Below are 12,238 nucleotides of genomic sequence, written 5' to 3'. Positions count from 1 at the left end.
GCTTCAGCCTCCCAGAATGCTAAGACTACACAGGCCTGAGTTAACGCACCCATCCTAATAATCGGCCGGGTGCGGTGGCTCAAGCCTGTAATCCCAGCACTTTGGGAGGCCGAGGCGGGTGGATCACGAGGTCAAGAGATCGAGACCATCCTGGTCAACATGGTGAAACCCTGTCTCTACTAATGGTGCAAAAAACTAGCCGGGCATGGTGGCGCGTGCCTGTAATCCCAGCTACTCCGGAGGCTGAGGCAGGAGAATTGCCTGAACCCAGGAGGCAGAGGTTGTGGTGAGCCGAGATGGCGCCATTGCACTCCAGCCTGGGTAACAAGAGCGAAACTGCATCTCAAAAAAAAAAAAAAAAATCGGTTTTTTAATGTCCCACTTAATAAATGAAGAAACCCTAGCCCAGAGGGACTAAAAATCTGGCATAGGGCACACAGCAAGGAGAGGTGATACAGTAGAACAGCGTCAAACAGATCTGGGGGCGCGGCGGCTCACACCTGTAATCCCAGCACTTTGGGAGGCCGAGGTGGGTGGAACACTTGAGATCAGCAATTGAGACCAGCCTGGTCAACACGGTGAAAACACATCTTCACTAAAAATACAAAAATTAGCCAGGCATGGTGGCAGGCACCTGTAATCCCAGTTACTTGGGAGGCTGAGGTAGAAGCATCACTTGAACCCAGGAGGTGGAGACTGCAGTGAGCCGAGATGTTGTCACTGCATTTTAGCCTGGGTGAGAGAGCAAGACTCCATCTCAAACAAAACAAAACAAAAATACAAAAAACATTAGCCAGTTGTGGTGGCGTACACCTGTAGTCCCCACTTCTCAGGAGGCTGAGGGAGAAGAATTACTTGAACCCAGAAGGCGGAGGTTGCAGTGAGCTGAGATCACACCACTGCACGTCACCCTGGAAGACAAAGCGAGACTCCGTCTAAAAAAAAAAAGAAAGAAAGAAAGAGATCTGGGCTTGACTTACAAACTAAGAAGTCCTTTTACCAACCTGAGTCATGTCTTCATCTGTAAATGGGGGAAGGTAAGAATCATCGCATAGGTCAGGCATGGAAATGAAGACGGAGAGCCTGGGAAGCACCTGGCAGGTGCTGCCCCAGGAAAGTGACCCACAGCTATGATTTTTCTTTGGTTCCTGAAATCCGAGCCAGTCCTCAATGCCTGGGCTCTACGATTCCAGTTCATCCCTGTTTCCTCTGGTCTAAAATGACAGCCACAGGTAGTGTGTTTGCCAGGACCGGGCCAGGCTGGAAGTGAAAAATGTGCCTGGTGTGTGACAGTGGCTGCCCAGCACACAAGACACCGAACTGGACCCAATTAACAACCTGTTCACACAGAGAGATGAGGACATTTCCCCTGCCGCCCCAGGATCCCCCACATCTGTATTTTCAGTCCTGACCTCTTTTCCCAGGATACTCGACTGAAACTGGAATTGTTTCACATCCATATATATATACATACACATATATGTATATATATATAGTGCTAGGAGATATATATATATATATATATATATACATATCTGTGTATATATATATACATACATATATACACATCTGTATATATACACGTATATATGTGTATATATATGTGTGTATATATATACGTATATATATATATAGAGAGAGAGAGAAAGACAGAGTCTCGCTCTGTCTCCCAGGCTGGAGTGAAGTGGCGCCATCTTGGCTCACTGCAACCTCTACCCCCTGGATTCAAGTGATTCTCCCAACTCAGCCTCCCGAGTAGCTGGGATAACAGGTGCACACACCACACCCAGCTAATTTTTGTATTTTTAGTAGAGAAGGGGTTTCCCCATGTTGGCCAGGATGGTCTCGATCTCTTGGCCTCCCAAAGTGCTGGGATTACAGGCGTGAGCCACCTCGCTGGCCAAAAGAGAACTCTGGATTCCACCTTTCCCTTGCCCAGCCAGCCCTCCTTCCCCAGACGTCCTCATCTTTAAAAAGGCAACATAATCCACTGAATTGCTTAAACCAAAACTCTAGGAATTTCCCCAGATTTCGTTTTTTTTAATCTTCTTTATTACTTGTGGAATTAATGTCTGAAATCCACCCAAGTTCATTCTCTACCTTCCGGCCAAATCCTCATGCTGGTGACCTTTTAAAAATATGCAGCATATCAAGTTTTCCCCGTTTCCAGCTTTCCAAAGATTTCCCACTGCGCTTAGAAAAAAATCCGGACTCCTGTCTCTGAGTCACAGATTGTCTGTGATGGCCCCAGGCTATCCACTCCCTGTTCACTCACCATGCTCTGGACAAATCAGCCTTGTTTCTGTGCCTCAAATGTGCCAAGCTCAGTCCTGCCTGAGGGTCTTCGCATGACCTGTGGCTCTGCCTGGGAGGCTATGCCCGCAGTAAGCTCCTTCAGAACTCAGCCTAACGTCACAGCCTCAGATCACCCGACACAAGAAACCACCCATTCACTGTTATGCCATTTTATTTTAATTCTCACGGTAGCTCTTACTGCTTTTTAAAATAATTTTCACCGTTATTTATTTGGAGTTTGTGTGCGGTGGTTTTTTTTGTTTTGTTTTTTTTTTTTTTTTTTTTTTTTTTTTTTTTTTTGGTTTTTGACTATCTTGCTCTGTCTCCCAGGCTGCAGTACAGTGGCATGATCTTGGCTCAACCTCTGTCACCAGAGCTCAAGCGATCCTCCCACCTCAGGCGCCCAAGTAGCTGGGACCACAGATGTATGTCACCATGACCAGCTAAGTTCTTGTATTTTTGGTAGAGACCAGGTTTCACCATGTTGCCTAGGCTAGTCTTGAACTCCTGAGCTCAGCTGATCCTCCTGTGATGAGTCACATCATGGAATGATACACAGCCAAGAAAAAGGGTGAACTGTTGCTACATGCACCACCATCTGCCATGAATCACAAAGACAAGCATGAGCAAAAGAAGCTAAACAACGAACGCATATAGAGATCACATCGCAAGGCCAAAGCACAGTGATGGAGATAAGTGTTCACTTCCTGGGGATACTGACTGGGAGGGCACAAGGAGCCCACTGGAGTCCAGAAGCATCCTGTGTCTTAATGCAGCTGGCGGCCACATGGGCCTATACCCATGCAAGAAATTGTCATGACTTGTGCTCTTTATGTAAGTTACACCTCAATTAAGAAGTGAGGAAATAGATTCTCACACCTGTAACCCAGAACTTTAGGAAGCTGAGGCAGGAGGATTGCTAGAGCCTGGGAGTTTGAGACCAGCCTGGGCAACAGAGCAAGACCTCATCTCTACTATTTTTTTTAAAATCTTTTGCCGGGCGCGGTGGCTCAAGCCTGTAATCCCAGCACTTTGGGAGGCCGAGGCGGGTGGATCACGAGGTCAAGAGATGGAGACCATCCTGGTCAACATGGCGAAACCCCGTCTCTACTAAAAAATACAAAACATTAGCTGGGCATGGTGGCACGTGCCTGTAATCCCAGCTACTCAGGAGGCTGAGGCAGGAGAATTGCCTGAACCCAGGAGGCGGAGGTTGCAGTGAGCCAAGACCGCACGATTGCACTCCAGCCTAGGTAACAAGAGCGAAACCCCGTCTCAAAAAAAAAAAATCTTTTTAAAAAATTTTAAAATTAGCCTGGTGTGGTGTGCTGCACCTGTAGTCCCACCTACTCTGGAGGCTGAGGTGGGAGGATTGTGTGAGCTGGGAGGCTGTAGTGAGTGGTGTTCACACCACTGCACTCCAGTCTGGTCGACAGAACAAGAGCCTGCCTCAAACAGCAAAAAGAAAATATATTTAGAAATCTAAAATAAAGTAACCCATAGATCATCACAAATCGCAGAGTACAAACACGTGGGGCTCTGTACCTCTTCCCACGTTCTCACTCCACTGCATGCTTGGTGTCTGTGCCCAGTGGCATCTGAGGGTGCTGTGACTACAGGGCAAGCAGGCACACAGCAGGTGGAAGCACACGCCCACCAGAGGCGGCGATCTGGACTCTCCCTTGGCACTTCTGCAATCTCCTAGGCTGTGGATGGAGACGAGTGTACGCCCTGAGAACAGCGATAAAACAAGCAGCTTTGTGTTTTTCTCCCTGCTTTTTCCCTGACTGCACACTCATGCTCTATCTCACAGGTAAGGAAAATTCTCAAAAAGCACAGGACCTGTGGTCTCACTTCTACTGGTGGGATCCACTATGGGCAAGGGGCCTGGCACCCAGCAAGCCTCTGTCTCTCCCTTTACCTCATCATCTCCTGCAACGTCTGCCTCCCAGGTTCAAGCGAATCTCCTGCCTCAGCCCTCCTGAGTAGCTGGGACTACAGGTGCGTGCCACCACACATGGCTAATTTTTGTATTTTTAGTATCACTATGTTGGCCAGGCTGGCCTCAAACTCCTGACCTCGTGATCTGCCTGCCTCAGCCCCCACCACCGGGATTACAGGCGTGATTATAGGCGTAAGCCACTGCCCCCAGCCTATTTCCTTTTATTTATTTATTTTTTTTTTTTTTTTGAGACGGAGTTTCGCTGTTGTTACCCAGGCTGGAGTGCAATGGCCTGATTTCGGCTCACTGCAACCTCCGCCTCCTGGGTTCAAGCAATTCTCCTACCTCAGCCTCCGGAGTAGCTGGGACCACAGGTGTCTGCCACCATGCCCAGCTAATTTTTGTATTTTTAGTAGACACGGGGTTTCACCATGTTGACCAGGATGGTCTCCATCTCTTGATCTCGTGATCTGCCCACCTCGGCCTCCCAAAGTGCTGGGATTACAGGAGTGAGCCACCGCGCCCGGCCCTATTTCCTTTTAAAAAGGAATTTGGCGGCAGGGCATGGCGGTTTATGCCTGTAATCCCAGCACTTTGGGAGGCGGAGGCCAGCAGATCACAAGGTCGAGAGATCGAGACCATCCTGGTCAACATGGTGAAACCCCGTCTCTACTAAAAATACAAAAAATTAGCTGAGCGTGGTGGCACATACCTGTAGTCCCAGCTACTCAGGAGGCTGAGGCAGGAGAATTGCTTGAACTTGGGAGGCTGAGGTTGCAGTGAGCTGAGGTCGCACCATTGTGTTCCAGCCTGGGCAACAAGAGTGAAATTCTGTCTCAAAAAAAAAAAAAAAAAAAAAAAAAAAGGGAATTTGACAGAAGCTCAGTTTTGGTTTACCAAACATGTTCCCTGTTAATTTAGACTCATGTACATTACTATGTGGAAATTTGATTTTTTTGTTTTAAGACGGCGTTTCACCATGTTGGTCAGGCTGGTCTTGAACTCCCAACCTCAGGTGATCCGCCGGCCTTGGCCTCCAAAGTGCTTGGATTACAGGCGTGAACCACTATGCCCAGCTGGAAATCTTATTTTTAAACTGCATAGCGGTCGCTCTAAAAGTTAAAAAAAAATAAAGAAATCACTCCTGTTAGGGTTGTGGTGTGGCAGGCTTGCTGTTCTCTCCCCAGGAAAACAATTTACAGCAATGCTGGTATTAAGTACAGAAAAGATTTACTCCGACTGAAAATCACATCCAGTTTCTAAATGGCCTCCATTTATATACACAGTAATTTACAAAACGCCTCGTGGTGGGAGCGCTGTTGTGGGAGATTTGTTTCATTTATTCCGTGTGACCTGCAGAGAGAGGAGACGCAGACCGGGTATGCCTGGGAGGATAGCAGAGGCCCCCGGGAGGCTGCCCCAGCAAGGAGAGGCCTGTGCGCTCCTGAGAGGCAGAGCTGGGTGCAAGTTTCGGGACCGCAGGAGGCCCATCACCTGCCTCCCCTTCAAACCAAGAGTCTTCTCTGTACCCACACATCCTACTGTGGCTTCCTCCTTTTTTTATCCCCACCTGTTCTCAGTGATTCCCAGTCTTCCCTCACAAAAAACCTCAAGGCTGTGGAAGAAAGATCTCGTGACTGTTTACAGCATTCTAAGTTATTTCCTTTTATTTTATTTATTTATTTTTGAGACGGAATCTCGCTCTGTCGCCCAGGCTGGAGTGCAGTGGCGTGATCGCAGCTCACTGCAACCTGTGCCTCCCAGGTTCAAGAGATTCTCCTGCCTCAGCCTCCTGAGTAGCTGGCATTACGGGTGCACACCACCACACCCAGCTAATTTTTGTATTTTTAGGCGGGGTTTCACCGTGTTGTCCAGGCTGGTCTCAAACTCCTGACCTCGTGATCCACTCGCCTTGGCCTTCCAAAATGCTGGGATTACAGGCGTGAGCCTCCTCGACCGGCAGTTATTTCCTTTTAAAAAGGAATTTGGAGAAAGCTAGATTTTGTTTTACAAAACACACCCCCTGTTCATTTAGACTCTTGTATATGAGTGGAAATTTGATTTTTAAACTACATAGCTGTCACTCTAAACATTAGAGCATTCAGTATGTGGAAGGAAGGCCACGTCCTATGGTGGGATGGGGTCGGGTTGCCGGGAGGAAGGATGATGGGGACCCTCTGGTGGTCCTGCTCAGCATTTCCTCCGTTACCCTGAGGATTCAGGTATGGCTGCAACCCGGCCCAAACCATGCACTCATCGGGCCCTGCTCCACCCTCCGCCTAGCAGCCAGGGATGTGACTCACTGACTGTGTCTTATTATCTGCTGTCTACGTTCCTCTCCCCAAGAAAAGAGTCTCACCTCATGATGTGTCCCATAAGGTATCTACATTCTTTTTTTTTTTTTTTTTTTTTTTTTTGAGACGGAGTTTCGCTCTTGTTACCCAGGCTGAAGTGCAATCCGCGATCTCGGCTCACCGCAACCTCCGCCTCCTGGGTTCAGGCAATTCTCCTGCCTCAGCCTCCTGAGTAGCTGGGATTACAGGCACGCGCCACCATGCCCATCTAATTTTTTGTATTTTTAGTAGAGACGGGGTTTCACTATGTTGACCGGGATGGTCTCGATCTCTTGACCTCGTGATCCACCCGCCTCGGCCTCCCAAAGTGCTGGGATTACAGGCTTGAGCCACCGCGCCCGGCCAGTATCTACATTCTTAAGAGACTAACGTCTGGGTCAGTGCAACTGACTCAGCCTTTATCATGTTCCTTTATTTTGAAATGTTTTTTATAGACACAGAGTTTTGATAGGTTGCCCAGACTGGTCTTGAACTCCTGGCTCAAGTGATCCTCCTGCTTCAACCTCCTAAAATGTTGGGATTATAGGCGTGAGCCACCATGCGTGGCCCTGGCCCACCCTTTAAAATCAGCCCTGCAGGGAGTTTTTGCCCAGTAAGGCCAACGAACATGAAAAAATGCTTATCACCACTAGTCATTAGAGAAAAATGCAAATCAAAACCACATTGAGATACCATCTCATGCCAGTTAAAATGGCATTCATTAAAAATCTGGAGACAACAGATGTTGGAGAGGATGTGGAGAAAAAGGAAGACTTTCACACCGTTGGTGGGAGTGTAAATTAGTTCATTCATTATGGAAGACAGTGTGGCGATTCCCCAAGGATCTAGAAATAGAAATTCCATTTGACCCAGCAATCCCATTATGGAGTATATTCCCAAAGGATTATAAATCATTCTATTATAAAGGCACATGCACACGTATGTTCACTGCAGCGCTATTTACAATAGCAAATATCTGGAACCAACCCAAATGCCCATCAATGATAAGACTGGCTAAAGAAAATGTGGCTCATATACACCATGTAATACTATGCAGCCATAAAAAAGGATGAGTTCCTGTCCTTTGTAGAGACATGGATGAATCTAGAAACCATCATTCTCAGCAAACTGACAGAACAGAAAACCAAACGTCACATGTTTTCACTCACAGGCGGGTAATAAATAATCAGAACAATTGAGCACAGGGAAGAGAGCAACATTCACTGGGCTGGGTGGGGGAGTGGAGGGGAGAGAAGGGGAGGGGAGGGACCGCAGGGGGATGTCGAGGATGGGGAGGGACAACACCAAGAGAAATGCCTGATGTAGATGAGGGGGGAGGGGGGCTGAGACAGCAAACCACCATGGCATGTATGTAGCTATGCAACAATCCTGCAGGATACAGGACGTGCACATGTACCCCAGAGCCCAAATACAATAAATAAATAAATAAAAATAATAAAAATTTAAAAAAAAGTCTTTCAGACAGAAAACAAAAAAATCCCCAGTAAGAATATAAAAAATCTGGTCACTTACCCGTAATTATCAATTCCCAGATCTTCAAGATTAGGGAGATAATGCTCAACAGACAGGGTCGCTTTGAGGCTAAACGAGACACACGAGGCCTGGTAAACAGTAGGTGTGCAGCCACGATTGTTTCTCTCACTGGAATCCCACTCCTCGTTCCACGCCCCTTAAACAAGAGGAGTTGGTAAGTTTATTTCCGGCGGCTTGGCTGGCAATTAAGAGACACTCCCAGCACCTGGGCAGAGCCAGCTTGGTTCCCGCTGATGGTCTCTGGAACTCCGTATTCTACTAGATTTCTGACTGCTTGATGTGGCTGCTTTGATGCAAGAGCATTTTTGATACAGTTTTTTAAAAAATCATTATTTTTGTTTTGGTTTGGTTGTGAGATGGAGTCTTGCTCTGTCACCCAGGCTGGAGAGTAGTGGCACGATCTCGACTCACTGCAACCTCTGCCTCCTGGGGTTCAAGCGATTCTTCTGCTTCAGCCTCCCGAGCAGCTGGGACTATAAGCACGTGCCACCACACCCAGCTAATTTCTGTATTTTTTTAGTAGAGACGGGTTTTGGCCATGTTGGCCGAGATGGTCTCAAACTCCTGACCCCAAGTGATCTACCCACCTCAGCCTCCCAAATTGCTGGCATTACAGGCGTGAGCCACTGCGCCTGGCCACAGCTGAAGCTTTTTACAGTGATTTGCCATTAGGGTTTTCATTCAGATAATGCTTTTCTGCTAGGAATTAACAAACTTTAAGCACTTTTTAAACCTTAAAAATATTTAAAACAACTTAAAAGGATCTGCTAATTCTTACATTTTTTTCCCTTTGAATTATTAGGCAGGGATGATACTTAAATATGGAAGATTATTGCTCTGATTTGAATGAAATAAAAGTTTATTAATGTGAGCAAAAAAAAGAAAAAAAAAGTGGACCTGCAGGTAAGTTCACCCATGGGGACCAGATAGTGTTTTACAGACTTAAGAAAAAAAATCACAACCCTTAATAACACTTATTTGTGTAGTATAATCAAAACTGGCCAGGCACGGTGGCTCATGCCTGCAATCCCAGCACTTTGGGAAGCCGAGGTAGGAGGATCAGTTGAGGCCAGCCATTAGAGACCAGGCTGGACAACACAGTGAGACCCCATCTCTACAAAATATGAAAACTAAAAAATTAGCCAGTCATGGTGGCATGTGCCTGTAGTCCCAGCCACTCAGGAGGATCACCCAGGAATTCCAGGATACAGTGAGCTACGATTTTGCTGCTGCCCTCCAGGCTGGGTGACAGAGTCAGGCCCTGTCTCTAAAAAAATCCCCAAACCCCAATAAACAAAAATCAAACACATTTCACAAAACAATACTTTTCGTTTTTTCGAGGCAGGGTCTCAGTCTGTCACCCAGGCTGGAGGGCGGTGGCGTGGTCACAGCTCACTGTAGTCTCCACCTCCCTGGGCCCAAATTCTTCCCCCACAGCTCCCCAAGTAGCTGGGACCACAGGTGTGTGCCACCATGCCCAGATATTTTTTGTATTTTTTGGAGAGATGGGATTTTGCCATGTTGCCCAGGCTGGTCTCAAACTCCTGGGCTCAAGCAATCCACCTACCTTGGCCTCCCAAAGTGCTGGCGTTACAGGCACGAGCCACCGCGTCCAGCAACAATAACTATACCCCCACCACCCCCACATGGATATTTTCCATTCCATTCTATTTCACTTAAAAGAAAATCTAGGCCAGGCAGGGGGACTCACACCTGTGATCCCAGCACTTTGGGAGTCCGAGGTGGGCAGATCAACTGAGGTCAGGAGTTTGAGACCAGCCTGGAAAACATGGTGAAACCCGTCTCCACTTAAAAAAATAAAAAATAAAAAAAATTAGTTGGGCATGGTGGCAGGCGCCTGTAGTCCCAGCTACTTGGGAAGCTGAGGCATAAGACTCTCTTGAATCCAGGCAGCAGAAGTTGCAGTGAGCTGAGATCATGCCACTGCATTCCAACCTGGGCAACAGAGTGAGACACCATCTCAATTTTAAAAAAAGGAAAAAAGAAAATCTTAGGCCAGGCATGGTGGTGGCTCACACCTGCAATCCCAGCATTTTGGGAGGCCAAAGTGGGCAGATCACCTGAAGTCAGAAGTTTGAGACCAGCCTGTACAACGTGGCAAAATTCCATCTCTACTAAAAATACACAAATTAGCTGGGCGTGGTGGCGCATGCCTGTAGTCCCGGCTACTCAGGAGGCTGAGGCAGAAGAATGACTTGCACCCGGCAAGCGGAGGTTGCAGTGAGCCAAGGTCGCGCCATGGCACTCCAGCCTAGCTGATAGAAGGAGATTCCGTCTCAAAAAAAAAAAAAAAAAAAAAAAAAAAAATCTTGTTTTGGTCCACTAAGCTTATTCTACTTCCTGCTAATGGATTATGATACACTTTGAAAACCAGTGGGCTAGAATGTGGAACTGCTCTGTGAAATAGAGAAAAATACATGTGCAGCTCTTGGGAAGAACTGAGAAACTGTGGGGGGGAGGAGAGATGGGAAAGGCAGGTGTGAGAAGAGCTATGAGATGTCATGAGAACAGGGCAATAAGGGCCAAAATGACCCGGAGTCACGGGCTGCCCGAGGGACTCTTAAACACAGACATTACTGATGTCTGTTTTGAGCTGTTTGCCTTGAATAGTAACTTTTTTTTTTTGCGACAGAGTTTTGCTCTTGTTGCCCAGGCTGGAGTGCAATGGTGCGATCTCAGCTCACTGCAGCCTCCACCTCCCAGGTTCAAGCTATTGTTCTGCCTCAGCCTCCAGAGTAGCTGGGATTGCAGGTGTGCGCCACCAGACCCAGCTAACGTTTGTATTATTAGCAGAGACAGGGTTTTATCATGTTGGCCAAGCTACTCTCGAACTCCTGACCTCAGGTGATCCACAAGCCTCAGCCTCCCAAAGTGCTGGGATTATAGGTGTGAGCCACTGCGCCTGGCTGACCTACTCTTTTTTCCTTTCTGTGAGCCTATGGATTATATTGAAGGACCTACTCTCTGTTTCTGAGTCTATTCTTCACACAAATGCCTCTGGAAGGTAGGTTTGAGGTGGAAAAGGCGGGCGGTGGGGTAATGGCTGAATCTGGTTTCCGGGTCAAGGCAGTGCAGAACCCAGACGGGACCCACAAGGTGTGGGTGAGAGCCATCAGCTCAGCTCATGGTGGGAGCAAGGCTCACACTCGGGAAGTCACAGAAACGAGTGCAAATTCCTGGACACGCAACGGACATTCTCACCAATCTTTTTTGGAGAACAGGGTTATACGAGCAGTGTCTGACCACAAAGCTCAAATCCCAGCTACTCAGTGACAGTTTTGAGAGTGGCAAGAGGCAGCCAAATGCCTGGGCAGATAGGGGTGTGTCCCCCGTGAAACCCCACCTCCAAGCTGAAGATAGTTTAGAGCCTGAAAGCCAAGCTACAGGTGAAATCCTCGGACCGGATTGAGAACCTGTCTTCTCACTTGGCGCGCTTTTCCCTGATTGATCCCACTCCGCACCTATTTCACATATACCTGCCCTTTCCCAATTGGGTTCCGCACTGTCATGCCCACCTTTGAGTGGTGGCTTCGCTTTAACCTTTTCGGCATACTCAGAAACCAGTCAGCACGCACTCCCCATTATGAGTCCACAAAAGGCCCCAGGACCCAGCCACACAGGGGGGACTTTGCCACCGTCAGATGGGGAACTACCCGACCCCCCGCCCTCCGTCCTGCTCTGTCCCCTCTCCGCTGAGAACTGTTCCATCGCTTAATAAAATTCTTCTCCACCCTCCTCACCCTTCAATGTCCAGCGCATCCTCATTTTTGGGGGGGCGGTATAAGAGCTTGGCAACCAGTGAATGCAGGTCTGACCTATAACACAGGCGAGCTGGGGCACGACAGTGTGGCCAGCCGAGGCCCAGGTGGGGTGTTGCCGGCCCAAGGTCCCCGGCTTGCAAAGCGACCGAGAAGAAAAATCCTACATGGGTTTCATAACCCAAACAAGAGAAGAGCAGAGGAAAAAGGAAAAAGGTATGTGAGGGGGGGGGGCGCTCGAGACAGAAGGAAGCGTTCTTGGCTAATGGATTTTCTAAGGAGCTCTCTTCTGGAACTGGGTAGGGTTGAAAGAGACTGGATGAAAACATAGGAGG

This window comes from Saimiri boliviensis, chromosome 13 (genome assembly GCF_048565385.1).
Source record: "Saimiri boliviensis isolate mSaiBol1 chromosome 13, mSaiBol1.pri, whole genome shotgun sequence".
In the NCBI taxonomy this organism is placed as follows: Eukaryota; Metazoa; Chordata; class Mammalia; order Primates; family Cebidae; genus Saimiri; species Saimiri boliviensis.
This window is presented reverse-complemented; position numbering follows the sequence as displayed.